Here is an 18,684-nt window from a genome sequence, read left to right as displayed (position 1 = left end):
TCCTGAGCGCCTGATCCATGATATTCATGAGGTTTCTAAGTTCCCCGCTAATAGCTGTGGAAGAAGTGGTGAATGTCACATTTTATCGTCTTTGAAATCGTTTTATGGATTTTTAAAAATAGTTTCCAAGGTAATTGTATCTTTGTATCAAGACGAGTGCAAATTTGTTTTGATTAAAGTGTAAAATCTATAGTTCCTTAATTTTTAGAGATATGTAGGGTGAGACATTCAACAGAAAAAAAAATGATGGTGAAGTGTAAAGTAGAAAATATACTGAAGAACAAATCAAAGCTGTTTAGGGTAAATCTTGCTTCTGTAATATGTCTTTTTCCCCCCCTAAGGACCGAACGCAGGTCGTGGCTGCTGTTCAGACTGTAGAGAGAAGGTTATTTGAGCATTTGAGAAGCAGGATAGAAGAGCCAGGGCTCAGTGGAGTGCTGACCAGAGAAGGAAGGGCCAGGCAAGAGAGGGAAGCAGAGCGTGGAGTACGAGCAGTGTGCAGTGTTGGAGCATTGCCTGGAGGTATGGGGGGTGCGGCTGCCTCGGCAGCACTATGTGCCTGCACCAGGGTTTACAATCCATTACGAACGAACCACAGGCAGCCAGTGGATTGAGTGATGCACAGAAATCGACATCACAGGAAGCAGCGAGGTCTGCCAGTCTACGTTTCACCAAAAATGTGATTATATCTCTGCTATGTACAACATCGTTAGGTATAAGATCTGCAGTGGCCTCTACACATGGAGTGTTGTTCACAAACAATTACTCTAATTTTTTTTATTATTGACCTTTTTGTTAAATGTTTTATGTAAAAAATCTGATTTGCAGCTTTCAGCTTCATTTGGGTGAGTGTTGTAAACAAGGTTTAAACTGCGTGAGGTCCTCTACTCCAACAAATGAATGATGATCCCCCACAAAATCACACATTTCCTATCTTGTTTCAGCAGTACTCCACTTCCCAATGTGACACCAAGTACTATCTGATTGCTTGAGAAGCTCTTCATTCACTGGCTTCATTGCCAAAGCTTGTGCAGTCCTGCAAAGCCCTGCACATAAAATTTGATGAATTTGGACTTTTTTAAAAAAATTCGACATGCTCACACAGGAATTGATTGAAACAAAATGTAAAATGTGATATTTATTAGATACAGCATTATTTTTATACCCATAAAGGCTTACTAGATCATATAAATGTTCCTGAAGATTACATTTATCACAGGCTAGTTATAAGTATATTAATGAGTATATCATTAGGGCATGAATTGTTGCTACTACAGTGTAACAAGAAGTCTTTGGGGTTTGTTTTGTATCTGAGTGTTTTATCATAAGATAATACCTCACACCTCTGGGAACTTCGCTGCACTATTTAATCCTGCTGGGCTCTTCTTGTTAATAAAATTGATTGTGAATATTGCATCATTATTTTAAAAAATTGCTCTGACTCATGCACGTCTCACTTCAAAGCAACAAGTGCAGCATGCGCAAGAGAAACTAGAATGGATACATTGTGTGTTATCTGTCATATTGAAAGACTTTATATTCACAATTTTGATTTTAGCACACTTTATTACTTTTTTGTGAAGTCATGTAGTGTTGCGAGTCCTAGAGCAGTATAAGTTTAAATACTCAAAAAATAAGACAATGTAGAAAAGTCCATTGTTTGTCTGTTATATGTGTCATGGTTCATTGTGTGGTGGGCAAGGTAGGAAATCCAAAGATTTCAGACAGATGATAAAATGTCTCATTGTTTGTTTGTTTGTTTGTTTGTTTGTTTGTTTTTTGGGGGGGGGTTACAATATATTTGCAACCACAAAAAGCACAAAGGTGTCTGTAGCATGTCTCTTTTTCATCAAAATCCAAACCATTTTAGTGTGAGGAAATAATAAATACAATGTCTGAAAAAATTCAATTTAACATGATTTTATACTTTAAAAGTGAGTCGACACTTAATGTTGTGCTATCTAATTTAAACTTCTGACTCATGTGATTCGTTTTGCTGTGACAGAGATGAAAAATAGTTCGATGATGAGTTCTCCTCCTGATGCTGGAATGAACCAGGCCAAGTCTGCCAAAGGGCCAAGGGTTAGAGTCATCAGAAAAATATAATATTTATAATAACAGCAGAAATAAAATGTATTTTATGTTTCTCTTATATGAAAGAAAAGGCTTCAGTAATTTCTCTTCTTGGTCAGTCACAATTTGTGAGTGTATAAATACATCATATCTTCAAAAATTATTTATCTATTCTGCAAAACACACGCTGGAAAAACAGCTAACCTCTTATAATCAGTGCCTACCTCTATAAAGGCCAGTTAGCCATATAGTAGTAGTAGTAGTAACTATATTTTTTGCTTGTATATTGTTGTATTTTTACACAAATATGAGCCTAATTCATTTTGTCAGGCATACAAACTGTCTGTACTAAAGTTTATGGACATGAAAAATGTGTCTGAGATTTTTCAACAGCATAGTGGAAAGGACACTGGCCTCCCCAAAGCCCCGCCATGGTCTTGATCTCATTCTTGTCTTGAAATTGACAGAACCTGTTTGTTAGCAAACAAAACAGCAGAACCTCCCAGCAGCCTCTGGCTGTTATTTTTACACCTCAGGTACAATTAGTGCTCCCTTTGCCAAACTAAAAACCTCCATAAGTCTTTCTTCATTCTTCACAGGGCCTTAGTGAGAGTTGCACAGACACGGGGAAAAGGCCAGAGATGCAACACACAGTTTTCCCACTGGAGCGAGACATGGAGAAATAAGTTAGACAGAGCAAGCGAGAAAGGAATTGAAGCGAGTTGAAACGGAGTAGAGAATGATAAAACCCTGTTGGGGACACAAAAAAGAACAGGATAGGGGGCATTTCATCGGGGCATAATTGGCAGTCTTTGTCAAAGGAGGCCCTTGATTTAATAGGCAGGTCTGGTGACTAAACCACTGGAGTGCAAACAGTGAAGAAAAAGCTGTGGCAGATCTGGAGTTTCCTGACCAGCCGCCCCTCCCCTCCCCCTCCCTGTCTCTGTAGACAACCAAGCAACTAGCTCACAGCCTGTTTTCCTGACTGCTTGCACCCAAGCCACACTGCATATCTCACCCTGCCACCATGTGCGGTGCACACTGCTACACACATTCACAACACAGCACCATTATCAGCTCCCCACCATATTAAGATTTCATCCCTTCATTGACAAGAGGGAGAGCTACATACCAGAAGTTTTATGTGATCAGTGCAGCAGCAGCAGCAGCAGCAGCAGCAGCAGGTGCGTACTCCTTAGTGTGGTCTTACCGTGTGACAGAGCAGCCTTTACTCAGTCTACAAATGGGATGTGATACCCTCTAACCTTACAGTAGACTTAGCACAGCACAGATGAAGGAGCATCTATAACTTCCTTCCTGAAACCTCATCAGGTACATTACAGCATAATACCAGCTATTGCAGAACTATATGGGGCCATGTACTTGCAGCTGTATGCTCACTCCCCATCAAAGCACCTTTTAACTTGAAGAATATAGAAGATCATGGACTTGATATGTAACAAAAGCTGGATTTCACTGCACATGGAGCTGCTACCTTAGGCTAGCCAAATGCACAGAGTAAGCATACTGTAGTGAGGTTTACATATGATGTACAGTACTGCCGGATCACATACAACTTGCTAGACATTGGTCTAGCACAGTCAAAGGCCACAAAAAGATAAGCAGCTGGAGGGCAATTTTCACCCATTCAGCATTAGAAGTGATGACAAAAGAAGTCACACCTTATTAATTTATTTTAAGGGTGTTATCCCCAAATTATCCCAAAAATAATTGCTTCTAACTGTTGCAGATTTAACCCAGCTGAAAAAAAACAATATTTTTTTCAATTAATTCATGCCATCATTAAAATAGACCTTACATGTCAGGCTTGAAAAGAGTAGATTATTATTACTTGATTTACTACATGCATTTAGTTCAACTAAATACATGTAGTAAATCAAGAGATAGAGCGTGCAAACCTGCACAGGTCTCATACATGTATTTCACCTCCTCTGGCTGTGGCTCACGTGGTGCAGGTTCGATGCCCAGTACTGCAACACGCCGAAGTGTCCTTGGACTGAGGAACAGCTAATGCTAAAAGCTGTGATAAAAGGACAGAGTCATTTACAATTCCAACCAGACCCTGTAGTCAAAAATAGATAGATTTGCTGGTAACTGCTGCAGGGGAGATATAAATAAACCCAAATCAATGCACACATTTTCTCACATTTCAAAGCTTATATCTAAATGAGAAAATTCCATGTATCAGGTATTTCCCACAGTACAACTGGTCAGCATTTAGGGGGTTAAATGTGGATGTCTATACATTACATAACCTCACCATCTGAAACAGAGAAGCACGTCAAAAATCTTACCTTGTCAGAGTTTTGGTTTCAGTGCACCTTGTGGTCAAAACTGCTGGTCATACATCATTCATTGCACACTCAGTCTTATCTGAAAGGACCTTTCAAAACCACCCACAGGTTATGAAGTTTAGGCCAGTGAATAAAAGCTTGAGGAATAGAACGAAATGATAGACTGCACCTGAACTGACCCAGCGAAGTTACAAAACCCAAAGCTTTGGTAAATTTGGTCCTTTTTTTCTCCTCCAGACCGCTAAAATATAAGTTAAAAATGTACATTTCCCAATTTTATGTAATGAGATGTGACAAAGAACAACATAAAAACAAAAGAAACAATACATAACAACCCCCAAAGATTAAATATGCATCCAAACTACACAGTTACGGTACAAACCCATAATTCTGCATAAAAAGCCCTAAAATTTGTTTTAAAAATCCAAAGAAAATACTACAGTGTAAGATTAAGATATCACAAAAACTGATTTAAAAATGCTATTATGTTTTGTATGTGCTCTCTATATGTGTGTTTAGTGCTCGGAAGGAATTAAGGAGCTAAAAGGTGTGACAGAGGAAGGTTAGGTGGAGATGTGTGGCGACGGAGGGGGGTGGGAGGGCGTGAGGTTGCGTCAATGCTATGATTAGCGCGGACCAAGCTATGCTGTTATTGATTGGCACAGTGGAGACACTGGGCTGCCTTCCACTACACTCTAATGAGAAGCCCTGACCTCCACTAGTCAGCAAGGTCACCAAAGCCTACTGTAATTGCACTTTCTCTAATGGCGTCAGTCACGCACGCACTCCAACCCCAGTAATGACAATTACCATAATGTCACCAGGCTCTGCGGGGGCCTTCCAATCATCTGTCATTTTGGGAGAGGGGATGTTAGTCAGCTGCTGCCAGAGATTCAAAGGGTGCAACAGTGTATTTGATTATAATACCTTCACACACTGAAACCTGTTTCTTAATCACCAGGGTGCACCAGATTTTATACCGACCATGCACACACATGCGTGCTGCCTTAAAAAAAAACCCAAAAATATATTAATCTCGCAAGAAAAATAAATGGCTCGCACTACGTTTAGCTACAAACTCATTTCCACGTGCAGCCTCTGGGAAAGAAGGACGCCAGTGATATCGATATTTTTTCTTATTACTAATTATTTTTGTCCTGCATTGTTTGTGTTCTTCTCCTTTGTTTGTTTAATTGTTTTCTTTCTGGAGGTGAAAATGGTTTGTTTCAATGTCAAAGACTTTGAGACTTCAAAGACCTTAAAGACTCACAAAGTAGCCAAATACTCCTCTTCTATTACAAGAAAAACACACCTATTTTACTATATACTACACTATACTATATTTTATATGTATTTATTGCCCAGAGTCATCAGAAAAATGACAGCACTGATCAATTGTTTAAGGGGGTTAAAACAATCAGTGTTGACGTGCATGACCTCTTAAGAGCATGCGGATGCTCTATGCGTCAATAAGCTAAGCTCGGTGCATGTTTTAACCCCTGCTGAAGAGGTCCATGTTACCAAACAAGTCACCTTGAAACATCAGAAAAGAAATTGCTACATTTATTACTGAGATTTCTTTGGGGAGGTGTCAAAAACCTACAAAACAATCCAAACCGCAGATGGTCAAGGGCCGCAAACGTCATCCACTTTCTCAGTACGAAACCTTATGAAACCTTTGTCTGACTTAAAAATTATTTTTTATGTGTTTTTGATGATTAGGCTGGAATTTGAAGAGTATTCTTTGCAAATTTTCATTGCATTGACTTCAATAGTTACAGTTGGGACCGTATGATTTTTGACAATGAAACTTTTTTGTGTACTTTTTTTTGGACACAACCATAGTTAATGTAAAAATTTTCAGTGTGTGATTTAAGTGCAGACTTGTGACCTGTACTGAGAATTTCTAAACACAGTCTCCCATTTTCAGAGGCTCAAAATCAATTGGACAGTTGATTGATAATCAGTTTCATGGTCAGGTGAGGCCTGTTTCCTCCTTATTAAATGAAGCTATTAAGCAGATAAAACATGTGGAGCTGATTCTAAGTGTTGATCTTGTTGGTAATTGTTCACTGGAACTCTCAATACAGGAAAAATCTAGTGCGCTCTTAAAAAGAATGAATGCACTGGCTAGCTCAGTAACACCAAAAAGGCCTGAAAGAAGACCTCTAAAGCGGATGATGATGGAATTATTTTCATGGTTAAGGAAAACGACTTCACAAATCTATCCAAGTTTCAAACACTCTTGAGGAGGTGGATGTATCATTGTCTCAATCTACAACCAATAAACACCTTCATGAATGGAAGTACATTCATGAAGCAAATCACTGGTTACACTCAAGAAAAAGAAGGTCACACTTAGACTTTGCGAGAAAACATTTCAAAGAAGCGGCACAGATCTGAAAAAGACCAAGTTGGACTTTTACCAGAATGATGGGAAGAGAAAAGGATGGAGAAGGAGAGAAACAGCTTATGATCCCAAGCACACCACTTCATCTGTCAGACATGGTGGAGTCAGTGTTATGGCATGAGAATATATGGCTGCCAGTGGAACCGGTTCACTAGTGTTTATTAATGATGTGACTGCTGATAGAAGTAGCAGGATGAACTGTGAATTGTACAGCGCAGCCAGATGCTGTAAAATTGATCAAATGGTGGCTCACAGTCCAAATGTGTAATGACCCAAAGCTTACTGTAAAAGCAACCCAAGAGTTTCTTGAGGTAAAGAAATGAGATATTTTTCAATAGCTAAGCCATTCACCTGATCTCAGCCCAACATAACATTTGTTTACTGAAGAAATATGAAGACAGAGAGAGACTTCAGTCATTGACTGTTCTTATATTTAAAACAATGCTAATTTGTTCAATTACTTCTAAGCCTCTGAAAACTTGTGTCTGTGTATAACAATGGCTGTAATTCCTAAACATTTAATTCAAAACTTGTGTTAAGTCCCTTTAAGTAAAAGTTAAAGTCTGGACTTCAATCACATCTCGGTTGTTTTTTTTGTTTGCTTTGTTTTTTAATTATATATCGTGCAGAGAGGGAAAATTTTAAAAGGTGTGTCATTGTCCAACAACTTGTTGACCTTACTGAAAATCTGCATGTCTGAAACTGCGAGGTGACAAAAACAGAGCACAGATCGCTTAGTGTCGTTATCATTGAGGGGTCAAAATATAGTCAAAATACAGTTTTAATACACTTTGTTTGTTTGTTTATCCCCACTTGATTTTTCTCTGCAGAATATTGGGTTTCCAGTAGAACAATGCCAAATGGCTCTGTGGGTGTTTTTAATAGCCTACTGTGTTTGGCTTGTGTTTGCTGTTCAGTGTTGAAAAAATCAATCTTCCTTCTACTTTTCCCCATCTCATGAGTACTGTCGTGCATTACAGTGATTCAGTTTGTTTTAATTAGAAATGCAAAGAATAAACTTTTGTTTTCTAATATTTGTGTTCCTTTTATTTCTTTCTATATGATTAACATCTGGTGGGTAGGTGTGAGCCGCCTGCTGCTGAGATTTTTTCCTACCTCTACAAAAAGAGTTGCATTGTGGTAAAAACTGTTACTCTTATAATAGAATAAAACTGCTACTGATAATAATATGATTTTTTTAGAAGTAGAGTAGCCAAAGTTAAGACTCTTCAAGTGCTCATATCCAGCAGCTATAGTTAGCATAACAGCTGTAGCATCTTTTTTATAATGATGCTTTTACACACTCTTCAACACCAATATCTCATGTTTTACCCCTTAATAAAAACTAATCAGGCATTGATGTTTTCAATAAGTCACCCTTTAAACTTTGTCTTGGCTTGAAGTTTTGCTTCTGGCTGCATCACCTGAAAGGTGGATGCCAGCACAGGCAGCTGTAGCCAACCTCAAACTGGACCATTCGACCGTATTTGTTGTGCTGTTGTCTTTAGCAACATTTTAATGCAGTTGACAGCCAAAAACTAGGGTTTGATGAGTTGTTATTTTTACTCACACACTATCTAATAAATATTACTTAGCATGAATTTGCATATGTGCTTGTGTCTGTGTGTATGTGTCTGTGCACCCATCTTGGGTAATAACTTAGCACTCCACATGCTCATCCAAATATGGTAACCTCTGGCTCCAACAAAACTGACACAGCACATATCAGTGCTAACAGTGAGGCTTCAGAGTGGGACCTTCACAAACCAGCAGCTACATCTTTTATGTACAGTATATGTATAAGACACGTTCTTGAGATTTAGGTGTCCTTCGCTGTGTTTATACCTGGATTCTTTGCAACGTTAGGATGCATATTAAGAGATCCATAATGAGATTTTAAGTGGGGCCTATTTTGCTTTTCCTTATTTTATTTCAAATAGAAATACTCATGTACAAGTCTGGGCAGCACAGACTGCAGTAGTTAACACTGTGGCCTCACAGCAAGAAGGCCTTGCTGCTAGTGCCTTTATGTGTAGAGTTTATATGTTCTCTAAATTGGTTGTAGGTGTTGTCTGTCTCTCTGTTTTTGCCCCATGATGGATTGGCAATCTATGGACTGTTGTATCCTGGTGTATCACCCTATGAGAGCTGGGACAGACCCTCAATTGGAAAGATAATGAATGGATGGATGGATACAAGTATTCTTACAGTGTTAGATGTTCATATTAAAAATGGGCAGAAAATAATCCCTGTTAGACAAAAGCTAATGTTTAACTCTGCTCTAAATGCCCAGCTTCAGACTTCTCCTCTCAGTTGCTCCCTTTAGGGGTCAATGCAGTGGACAATCTGCCCCATCTCACCCTATCCCTATCTTCTTCTGTCACACCCTCTGTATGTCCTCCTACACTACATCCATGAATCGTCTTTGTGGTCTTCCTCGTTTCCTCCTGCCTGTCAGCTCCATGTTTAGCATCTTAGCTCTCTTATGTCTGCTAGGATGTTCTGAATATTGCCAACTGAGGCTGCAAACCCCTAGCTATGAGTACAGAAGCCCCACTCATGTGCTGTTTAAATCTTTTTGCTTGTGAAGTGCAGCCAATCGAAGGAAAGTGACCTTAAATGACGGGGAAGGGAGCTAAAATCTCTTATCTTAGTGACTGAAATGGGAACGTTAGAATTAGTTTGGACCAGAAAAGCTACTCCAGTAACAATCAAGCATAAAAACATGATGCTGGAAATGAGTATTAAAGACCAGGACCTCCTCTAAAACCCAGTCCCTCTTCCCACTGCAGTATTTTTTGTGCAATCCCTTAAGAAATGGCAAGGGGCTCAAAGCCTTCCAGGATTACAAACAATGCGAAATATATTGTATTGACAAAACTGGTCCGAAAGTCACCAGATACCACCAACACACTGTTTTTGTGGAATGATGCAGGAAAGAGTCCCAAAAACCGATCATGAGCAGCAGCAGCGTGAATGTGCTTCAGGAATGAGTGTGAGCCACGTTGGCTTAAACAGACCGACTTATTGTCAGTCTGATTGTAACTTGGCTGCTCATGGGTCAGCTGATAGCATGCATGACTGAGTGTCCTATATGAACTGCTTCAAGCTTGACTTTGAGCTTTCAAGAGTGGACTTTTTAAACTCAATCTGGCCCCACCTACACGTGAAGCGAAGCGAAGTTCATTATGTAGGTGGCCTGAGCCAGAGCCATTAAATGCAATAATCACTGAGTAAAGACTGTGTTTAGCTTTAGTTGTACTTCATACTACTGTGATTCATGGCGTCACTGTACAATGTAAAGATGAGAAGACGTTTCCGCAGACAATCGGCCACTATACGTTCATCTGCATGAGTGATGAGGGGAAAAGGTTTATGCTATCTGGCAGAAAGCGTACGCGCTTTCCTTCAGATTTACTGCAGCGTGTCTCCAGTTTTAGGAGGTTCATGTATTTAAGTGAGAGCTGGGGTCATAAAAAAACTGGGAGTGAAAAAGAAAAAGTTAAAAAAAAAAAAAAAAGATGGCCAGGGTAGGTGGTTGCTAAATCAGTCAGAGCACAAAGAGGCAGGCGTCTGAGAGGTATTGACCCTCCATTGATCGTCAGAAGCTGCGTGGTGGTATTGACCAGATAGAGGAGAGACCCGGGGAGGCAGCACACAGCTCCACTGCTGAGAGACAGAGAGAGGAAAAAAAACAGAGAAAAACAACCATATACACTGCCTACTCTGACCTTGCGGGCCGTCGCTGTCCTACAGCCCACACCACTCTACCCCCACCTCAAACAGAAAATGTGTGTGTGCGTGCCTGTGTGTGTGTGTGAGAGAGAGAGAGGCAGTGGCCCCTGCAGAGAACCATGCAGAAAGCTTGGCTTTATCTTACTGAGGCCATTTCCTATCGTGCCTCTCAAGAATCTTCACTGTAACGCCGGGAAACACGGCAGCAGATAACAGTCCGCAAGGGCCTTCTTCTGCTGCCTCTGCTACAAAAACACCCAGACATGTCCGTATGTAGAGCTGGACCTCGGAAAAATCGCTGAAATTGGTCAATATACAGTATTTGTTATGATCCTGATTTGATGGTTCATTATTTAGTAGCAGGCAGTTTTCACACTGTAAACAGAAGGTGGGGGATTTTATTCTAATGTGTTACAAAACGAAGCAATGTCTCTAGTCAAATATAAATGCAAGTAATTTAAAGAACACTTATCTTTGCCACAGTTGAAGCAGTAACTGGGAAAATGTGGTGCTCAAACAGGCAGGAAAAACCGCCCATGGTAACCTGTAGCATAAGCTATAGCATTGTTGATCTCGGCAATGTATGCTTCCAGAGGTGAAGGAGGGTGGAGACGTGTGGTGACAAAGAAAAGGTGCATACAGTATTTTGTCACCGTGGGCTGTGATGTCAGTCAACACAACATATTTTTTTTAAATTTGCATACATGAATGAATAAGATGATATCAGCATCATGCAGGCATAGGACTCTGTGCTTGGGGCTCCAAACTCAGGAAAGTCATGGGGTAAAAAAAAAAAAGGAAAAGGTGGAGGGAAGGGGGGGGTCATTAAAGTGAAAACCAGGAGCCACATGGGAGGCAGAATTTTAAATGACTCCCCTTGTAGCAAGACTAGCCCAACAGAAGGACTAAACCTCTCTCCCTCTCGCTCTCTATCCATCTCACTCTCTCCCTCACAGAGATGCAATTAATTCGGATGGAGCGTGCCAAGTGTGCAGAGATAGAGCGAGCGGGATGCGCCCTCGCACATGCCGGAGGGAGGACAGTTTCACATTCCCCAGAACAAATACAGATTTGGGGGGCTTTCAGCCCAACGCGTCACGACCAAACTTCATCCCATCATTTCCACCTCGTCTCTCCTGAGTTCCTCCTCACTGCAGCAAGAGCACCACCCAAGCTTGCTTCACATCTATCACGCTCGCGAGCTCGCCAGCTAATAAAAATGCTGCACAGCCCAGAGTTTAAACCAACTCTAAAAGAGAGCATGGTGTGGAAACATTTGGGTCGTTCACATGCTTGCTTATACCCCCTCCTCCAGAACACAGTTACGCAGCTGTTGACATTTCTCAAGGCCAGGATCGGAGGACTGCAGGTGGTAAAAGCCCGGGGTTGGAGTGGGTGGGGGTGTTGGACGTGGTTGAGTGTGAGTCATGTCATGGTACACAAAGCACGTACCATGCAAAGTGCAGGAGGGAGTGCAGCTCGGGGCCAGGGAGGCCATCGATACCAAGGAAATTGATTGTAATCAACCAAGTTACAGAGACTGAGCAGGGATTGGCCGGCGACCATCTTTCCCCTCTTCTCCTCACAGTCCCTCCTCCTCCTTTCTTTTCTCTCCTCTTCTTCCTCCATCTTATGCTGTGGTTCCTGATGCCGGTTTTACCCAGACTGAAGAATAATTGCTAGTCAGCAAATTGAAACAGGTTGCACAATGTAAACACCAAGAAAAAAAGTAATAAAAACACGTAGGAGCAGGCAGGTATGGTTAACGCAGGCTTTTTATTTAAATGTTCCAACTTGTCTGATAGAATTATCTTTGTCCCGGTCTCTGTGTGGGAGTGCGTTTGATCAAACAAATCAAAAAGAAATCACACGGGAAGAAAACAAAGAGTTCTTGAAAATCAGTTGCATCTCCTCTGCTGTGGCTCCACTGTAATTTCTCATTTGAAGACAGTGGCATACCTGGCAGTGCAGCTGCACCGTTAAAAACGCTGCCCCAATTATAGCATAACACCTAGCCTTATGGTTTCCATGGCTGCACGATGCATTTTCCCGCAGGACGCACCGTGGAGAAACGAGTGTCTTATCAACCATCACCCTGGTAATAACACTCCCTCGAGCCTTTGCCGCATGTGTCAGACCTTAACGAGAACCCTGGGTGAAATCTCTCTCCCAGTCCAGCCACAGCCATTGATTTGGACTTAATCTGTTCCTACGTGTTCTCGGGTGTGTGTGTGTGTGTGTGTGTGTGTGTGTGTGTGTGTGTGTGTGTGTGTGTGTGTAAGAAAGAAAGAAAGACTGTCTTTGTGTCTGCTCAAAACTGTGTGTTTATTTGTATATTTCTGTTTGTATATTAGTGGTTGTGCACGCTCAAAAGTATACATACATACATATACATATATATATATATATATATATATATATATAATACATCAGGTGTATATTATAGGCCTGTTATATTAAACTGAATTGTTTCATGTTAAGAGTTAAAATTTTTAAATATACTAAGTTGGTATAAAAAAAATCATAAATACATATCAAGTCCATTTTTATTATTGACATTTAGGATTCAATTCTATCTTCAGAGAAAACACCAAAACCAGAAAAGGCCTGACCCAGACTCTGTGGCTTTTATATCATTGCTGGAGCATGATCTTAGCAGTTTGCAGGAGTACATCCCAACCTGCCCAAGCATACCAAAAAACTGCATTTTAAAGCTTTACACAGAGATGGCTTTATCCTCATGCTTGTCCCGAGCAGTGTCCCTATCAGAGTTGACATGGACATGTCTTCAGGGCCTGTTTAATAGGATTTTTTTTTTTTTCAAAGTTAGATAGAAATTGTAATGGGTTGCGCAAGATTGTGTCACTGTGCTCATTCACAGATATTTATGTGTAAAAAATCTGGCCTAGTGTTGTTCAACTCACATCCTATTCACCCCCAACCTTTTTAATCTCACAGTCTAGCCAGTGTCACAGAGTCATTGGTCTGTGTGTCATCTTAAGAATGTCATATATTTGTAGCCTCAATTGTTTTGTTTTTAACTGTTTTAACTTTTTTTTTTTTTAAGTATAAAATGACTTAGAGGTTCCCCTGAGCAAGGTCACTTTAAATTGTGCCGATCCTCTGTAATTTTCCTAATCATGAACATGCCCTTAGTCAGCCCTCTGGTTATCAATAATATATTTAAATCCGAGAAACTGCTGGTGAGATTTTGACAGATGAACTTTAGTTACTCAGTTCTTTTGCTTCCCAGTTTTAGATAAATGAAAGCATAAATCTGATGATCAAAATTGCTTTTAGATCATTTATTGCACATAACAATGAACCGTGCTTTCATAATCCAATCCATTCTCTGTAATTACTAAGAATGGATTGGATTAGCAGACTCATATAACAAGTCTCAAGCCTTATATAGAAATGTCGTGATTCGTTCAAAGGTAGTTTATGAATGAAGTTTGATTATATATTACAGCAGAGCAGCATGAAGTATTCTTACAGCTTCTTGCAGCAGCAGCTTTTAATGTAATAATTTCAATAGAAAGGTTTCATTTAGAGCTCAGCGTGGTGTTTTTTTTTTTTTTGGTCACCACTTAGAACAGAAGAAGTTAAAAATACTGCACAGTGCTCCATTAAATTCAGCCACCAGCTCATATTTTAACGACATTTGTGCTGAAACACCCACAAACAGACTTTCCCTGATTCCATCTGTGTAGAGTTTCAGGTTAAAAAGTTACAACGGATCTTCAGTCTGACTCCAACAATTGAGACTCTGCTTAACGCATCATTTTTATTTATGAAGACGCAGCTGTTGGCTTTTATTTAGTTTACTTAGACTTCAGCAGGAAGCGCCATAATGCCTTTAGTGAGCGAGTGAGTTTTACAATGCTTGTCGAAGCAGCTCAAAGTAACTTTGTTCCATCCACAGGTGCCAAGAGGACAGGGTTGCGGTGGCAAAGGAGAAAGTGACTATTTTCCTCATTCATACCCAAAATGAGATGAATCCTTTGTTATGCTTGATTCCTCTCTGATCTTATGTGTTTATTTGTGCGAGTTATTATTTCACACACGCAGGTAGTTTGCGAAAGATTGATTCAGCTGCACTCCATTGGTGACAAAGTGTTGATTTCATCACATCAGCTTTCTGTAAAAAAATAAAAATAAAAATGGGACTAACTTTAAAATCCTTTTTAATTGCTTTCAAGGCAGTTCGGTTTCACCAAATATCAGAAAGCTGCTAAACTGTTTGGGGTTCACGAAGGTTTTTTCTGTGTTATTGCTTCATTGTCTTTGGTGACTTGATTATTACTTACTACTGCATGGACATAATAATGTTTTTTAAAAGAAGCATGATGAAGAAAAAAACTAAGTATAAAATGTATTAACTGTGCTTTTCCTTCTTTTGTTGACAGCTTTTGTTATTCTTCAGTACAAATATGACCAACAACTCAAATGGGATGGTGGTTGATGGGCCTTAAGACACAAATGTCATCTAAATACCTGAAATAGTTTCTTTATGAGTCATATCATAGCTTTCAGTGTTACCATTAAGCCTGTATGTTATATCTTTAATACACCTCTAGTAAAAATAATAATAGGGCAAAAGACAGTGGAGACAGATAATTAAAAAACATCCAGACTCACATTTAACAACTGGAGCTTCAGCTGGCTGACATAATATCACTTTGATTAATTTCACCATAGCTGTAGTCTGCTCTGATCTATGACCAAGGGTTTCAAGATTAAACTGTAATCATGCATTGCTTCCTTCATCATGAATTTGTTCCTTGAGTAGGGATATATATTAGCACATACATACGTTAGCATTATCACTAAGTTCATGAGGCAGCACTGGAGAAACAAACATCAGCTTCATCAGATTTCTTGTGTTTTTCTACTTGAATCAGGTGCATCAATGCAAAGGTAGAATTTTATACAAGGGTTTTATTATTGTACATGTTTTCACACAAGTGAAGAATTGATTTAACTTAGTAAGTTAGCTTATTTACTAATATAACCTAATCATAACTATAGCAAAAATGGTTGTGTAGTAAAAGACTCAGAGGGGAGCTTTTTTTGAGGATTTAACAAAAAGGCGTGCACAGTCTTTAAATTGAATGTCCTAAGCAGAAGAATCACAGAGAAAACTCTCTGAAGACTATTTTTTCTTTACCTTTACAATTAAAAAAGGGTCTAGAGGGAGTGTTGTTGTTGTTGTTGTTGTGACCTGGCACTATATAATTACATCTGAATTTAATTCAATTTTTTTTCAATAGCAATCAACAGTTCGAGTAAGAGAAAACAAATGTTTTGGGAGCATCTAACACTGGGATCATTTTTTCCAGTGAACAAATGTAATATTAATATGTAAAAAGTCACTGAATATTTTGTAAGGTTGGAGATACAAGTTCTAACACAGCTGTATCATAAATGACCTTTGTTGCTGCTGTAACTGTTCTGCAGAGCATGCAGTGAGACAAAGAAATGGTCTACCCTGAGACCAATCTTTCATCCACGTTCCTGCAATACGCTGAAACAGATAAATAGCCTAAGATAGTTAGAATCGCTTTATTAAAACCATTTACAGTCCCCCTACATTACATTAAGAAAATATAGAAATAGTCCAATTAATGGGGCATCATATTGACAATTTTTTATGAAGGCTAATGTTGTGTTTTTTACACCACAGCTCTAAAACAACAATGTTGTTTGGTGAGATTATGCTTTAAAAAACAACTTTAAGGACATATGTCTCTTTAAATAGCCTCTTGTACCTCATTCTGCTTTTTACCGTGACTTGACTTACATTCGGTCAATTACTAAAACCAGGGTTGCGCCTTGTACTTACTTGAGGAGCTTGTGTTTTTCTTCCTGTTAGTCACATTTTACAAGCAACATTCCTCCCCTCCTCAACAATTGGACTGCATCAGTCGCTGCTATCTCCCCGTTCGAAGAAGGTGGCGACTGAGCTGAGAAGGGGCCAGCCTGTGCAGGGGCATTTGGATGGGGGAAGGGCATGTCTGCTGGCAACAAGGGTGAGTAGATCAGTGCGGCTCAGTGTCTGTGAGGCGGTGATAAGATTCCAGGATTTTCCCAATGTGACAGGCCTGCTCACCAGCCGTACACCCCTCTGTATGGAGACAACCGCAACCTCCACCACATGACCCTCTCACCCCAGCCCTTGGGCTGCTACAACTCAGCAGGCAGGAGCCTCTGTCACCTGCAACCACACCCAGAACCTCAGCACTCACAGTGAAAAGATGTTAATCTGAAATCTGCTAAATGTAAAATCCAGTTTCTACGTTACACTCAGACGCTTGCACCCTGTACACAAGTCGTGCTGTCTCTTTCTTTCTCTCTGGCTCACTTCTCTTTCTTTATCTCTGCCTTCTCAGTCCCCCCTCCCCACTCCCTCTCCCTTGGATGGCAGGTCAGGCAGTGAGCTGTGCGGGCTCAGAGGAGGTAAGGACGCCGCGGTGCACATTAATAATGAAAGGCCTCAGCCACCACCCCCAGACACACACACACACACACATACACACACACTCCCCCCATCGCCATGGCGATGGCACTAGCCCAGCACTGTCACCGGGGGGGAAGCTGGGAATATAGCTATGCTCTCCAAGTCTCTGCTCACCAAGCTGATCACAAGCTCGTACACAAGCCACCATACTGGGCCTTCCACCACGGATATTTTCTAATTAAAAACACTCTGCACTTTGGCTGTCTGTATCTACTTCCCCACCTGGATAAGAGATAGTGAGTATGAAGCTGTAAAACTAAATTAATCACAGAATCAGTGCATAGCAGGGAATGGAAATCAACTCAGTAATTACACTAAGACCAATGTGATCAGCTCTGCCTTCTCGTATCCGTAGATGAGTCTCAGAGTCTCGCATGCTTCCATCGTTATTCTCGCTATCTTTAGTGCATAAGTGTGTTCACGCCAAGGGCCAGCCTCTGGGGCTGGAAACGAAAGCCAACGTGGAAGCTTCATAATCTTGCAGTTCCTGGAGTGGCCACTTGAGGCTTACTCAAAAAGCAAGTCAATCCCCGTAGATTTTTGTGTTCACCATCTTCACAGCCTGATACAAAACAAATTCTCTGTAAGCTGTTTACATCTTATTTTATCCTAAAAGTTAGACCACGTTGGCTGAGGGACGGGTGTTGACACAGGGAGCTTTCCACTGGGCTTCTACTTCACTAATTTGAGTCACAGAACCAGACCTCTCAGACGGGTTTGTGGTGTTGGTGACTTTTGGAGTTTTAAAGGAATTATCTGCCAAATAATATGGCTCACTGTGAGGTACAGCCCATCCAAGAAATCTGTGCTCCAGTTTTGGAGAGTCTGCTTGGATTTTATTGGATTGTTATTTAACATTAATTAGTAGATAGCTGTGCATTGGAGACAGACAGTCTCTGGATACCGCTTTTAGCCTTACCTGATCAAAGCACTACACCCTCTAATCAAAATTCAAAACACACACACATATTTGACAACTTGTAAATTTTCAATAAAAATGTCCATGCGACAGGTTGTTGCTAGGCAACATGTGATCATGATATACCCTTCATAATAAAGGTTTTGTTGATAGATGTTACTTTAGAGAAATTAAAATCATCACAGGTGCATAAATGCTACAAATGGGTCAATTTTGCCTATTGGTAGGTGGTTACTAGCAATGTGATGACATCATAATATCTGATATAGATAAGAACCTTCACGGGCCTAAGAAGTACCTGTGTGCCAAGTTGCTCAACTCCAACTGTGTATAGAGGAGTTGGCAGGCAAGCAAATAGACAGTGACTTATGTATTACACTGCATTAAATTTAAGATGACACTAGTGTGTTTAAATTCACATGTATGCAGAGTACATTGTGAACTACATGGTCTCTCTTGGAAATGAGATTTTTAATCTCAATGAGATTTTTACCTGGATAAATAAATAAAGGACTAACATGGAAGTGCTGAGATCCAAACTTTTAAACTCTGTGTAGACATGATACTATCAGCGTTAAGCACCACAGCCTAAATAGCTCTGGACACAGAGCTTGCAATCATCCATCCATAAATATCATCAATTTTCAAAACTTCTGCTTGTGTTTTCTGATTATAAATATCAAGAAGTTGGGCAAATGTCACAAAGATCTTG

The sequence above is a fragment of the Perissodus microlepis genome, chromosome 10 (assembly GCF_051167445.1).
Source record: "Perissodus microlepis isolate ML-2025 ecotype Zambia chromosome 10, ASM5116744v1, whole genome shotgun sequence".
NCBI classification, from domain to species: domain Eukaryota; kingdom Metazoa; phylum Chordata; class Actinopteri; order Cichliformes; family Cichlidae; genus Perissodus; species Perissodus microlepis.
This window is presented reverse-complemented; position numbering follows the sequence as displayed.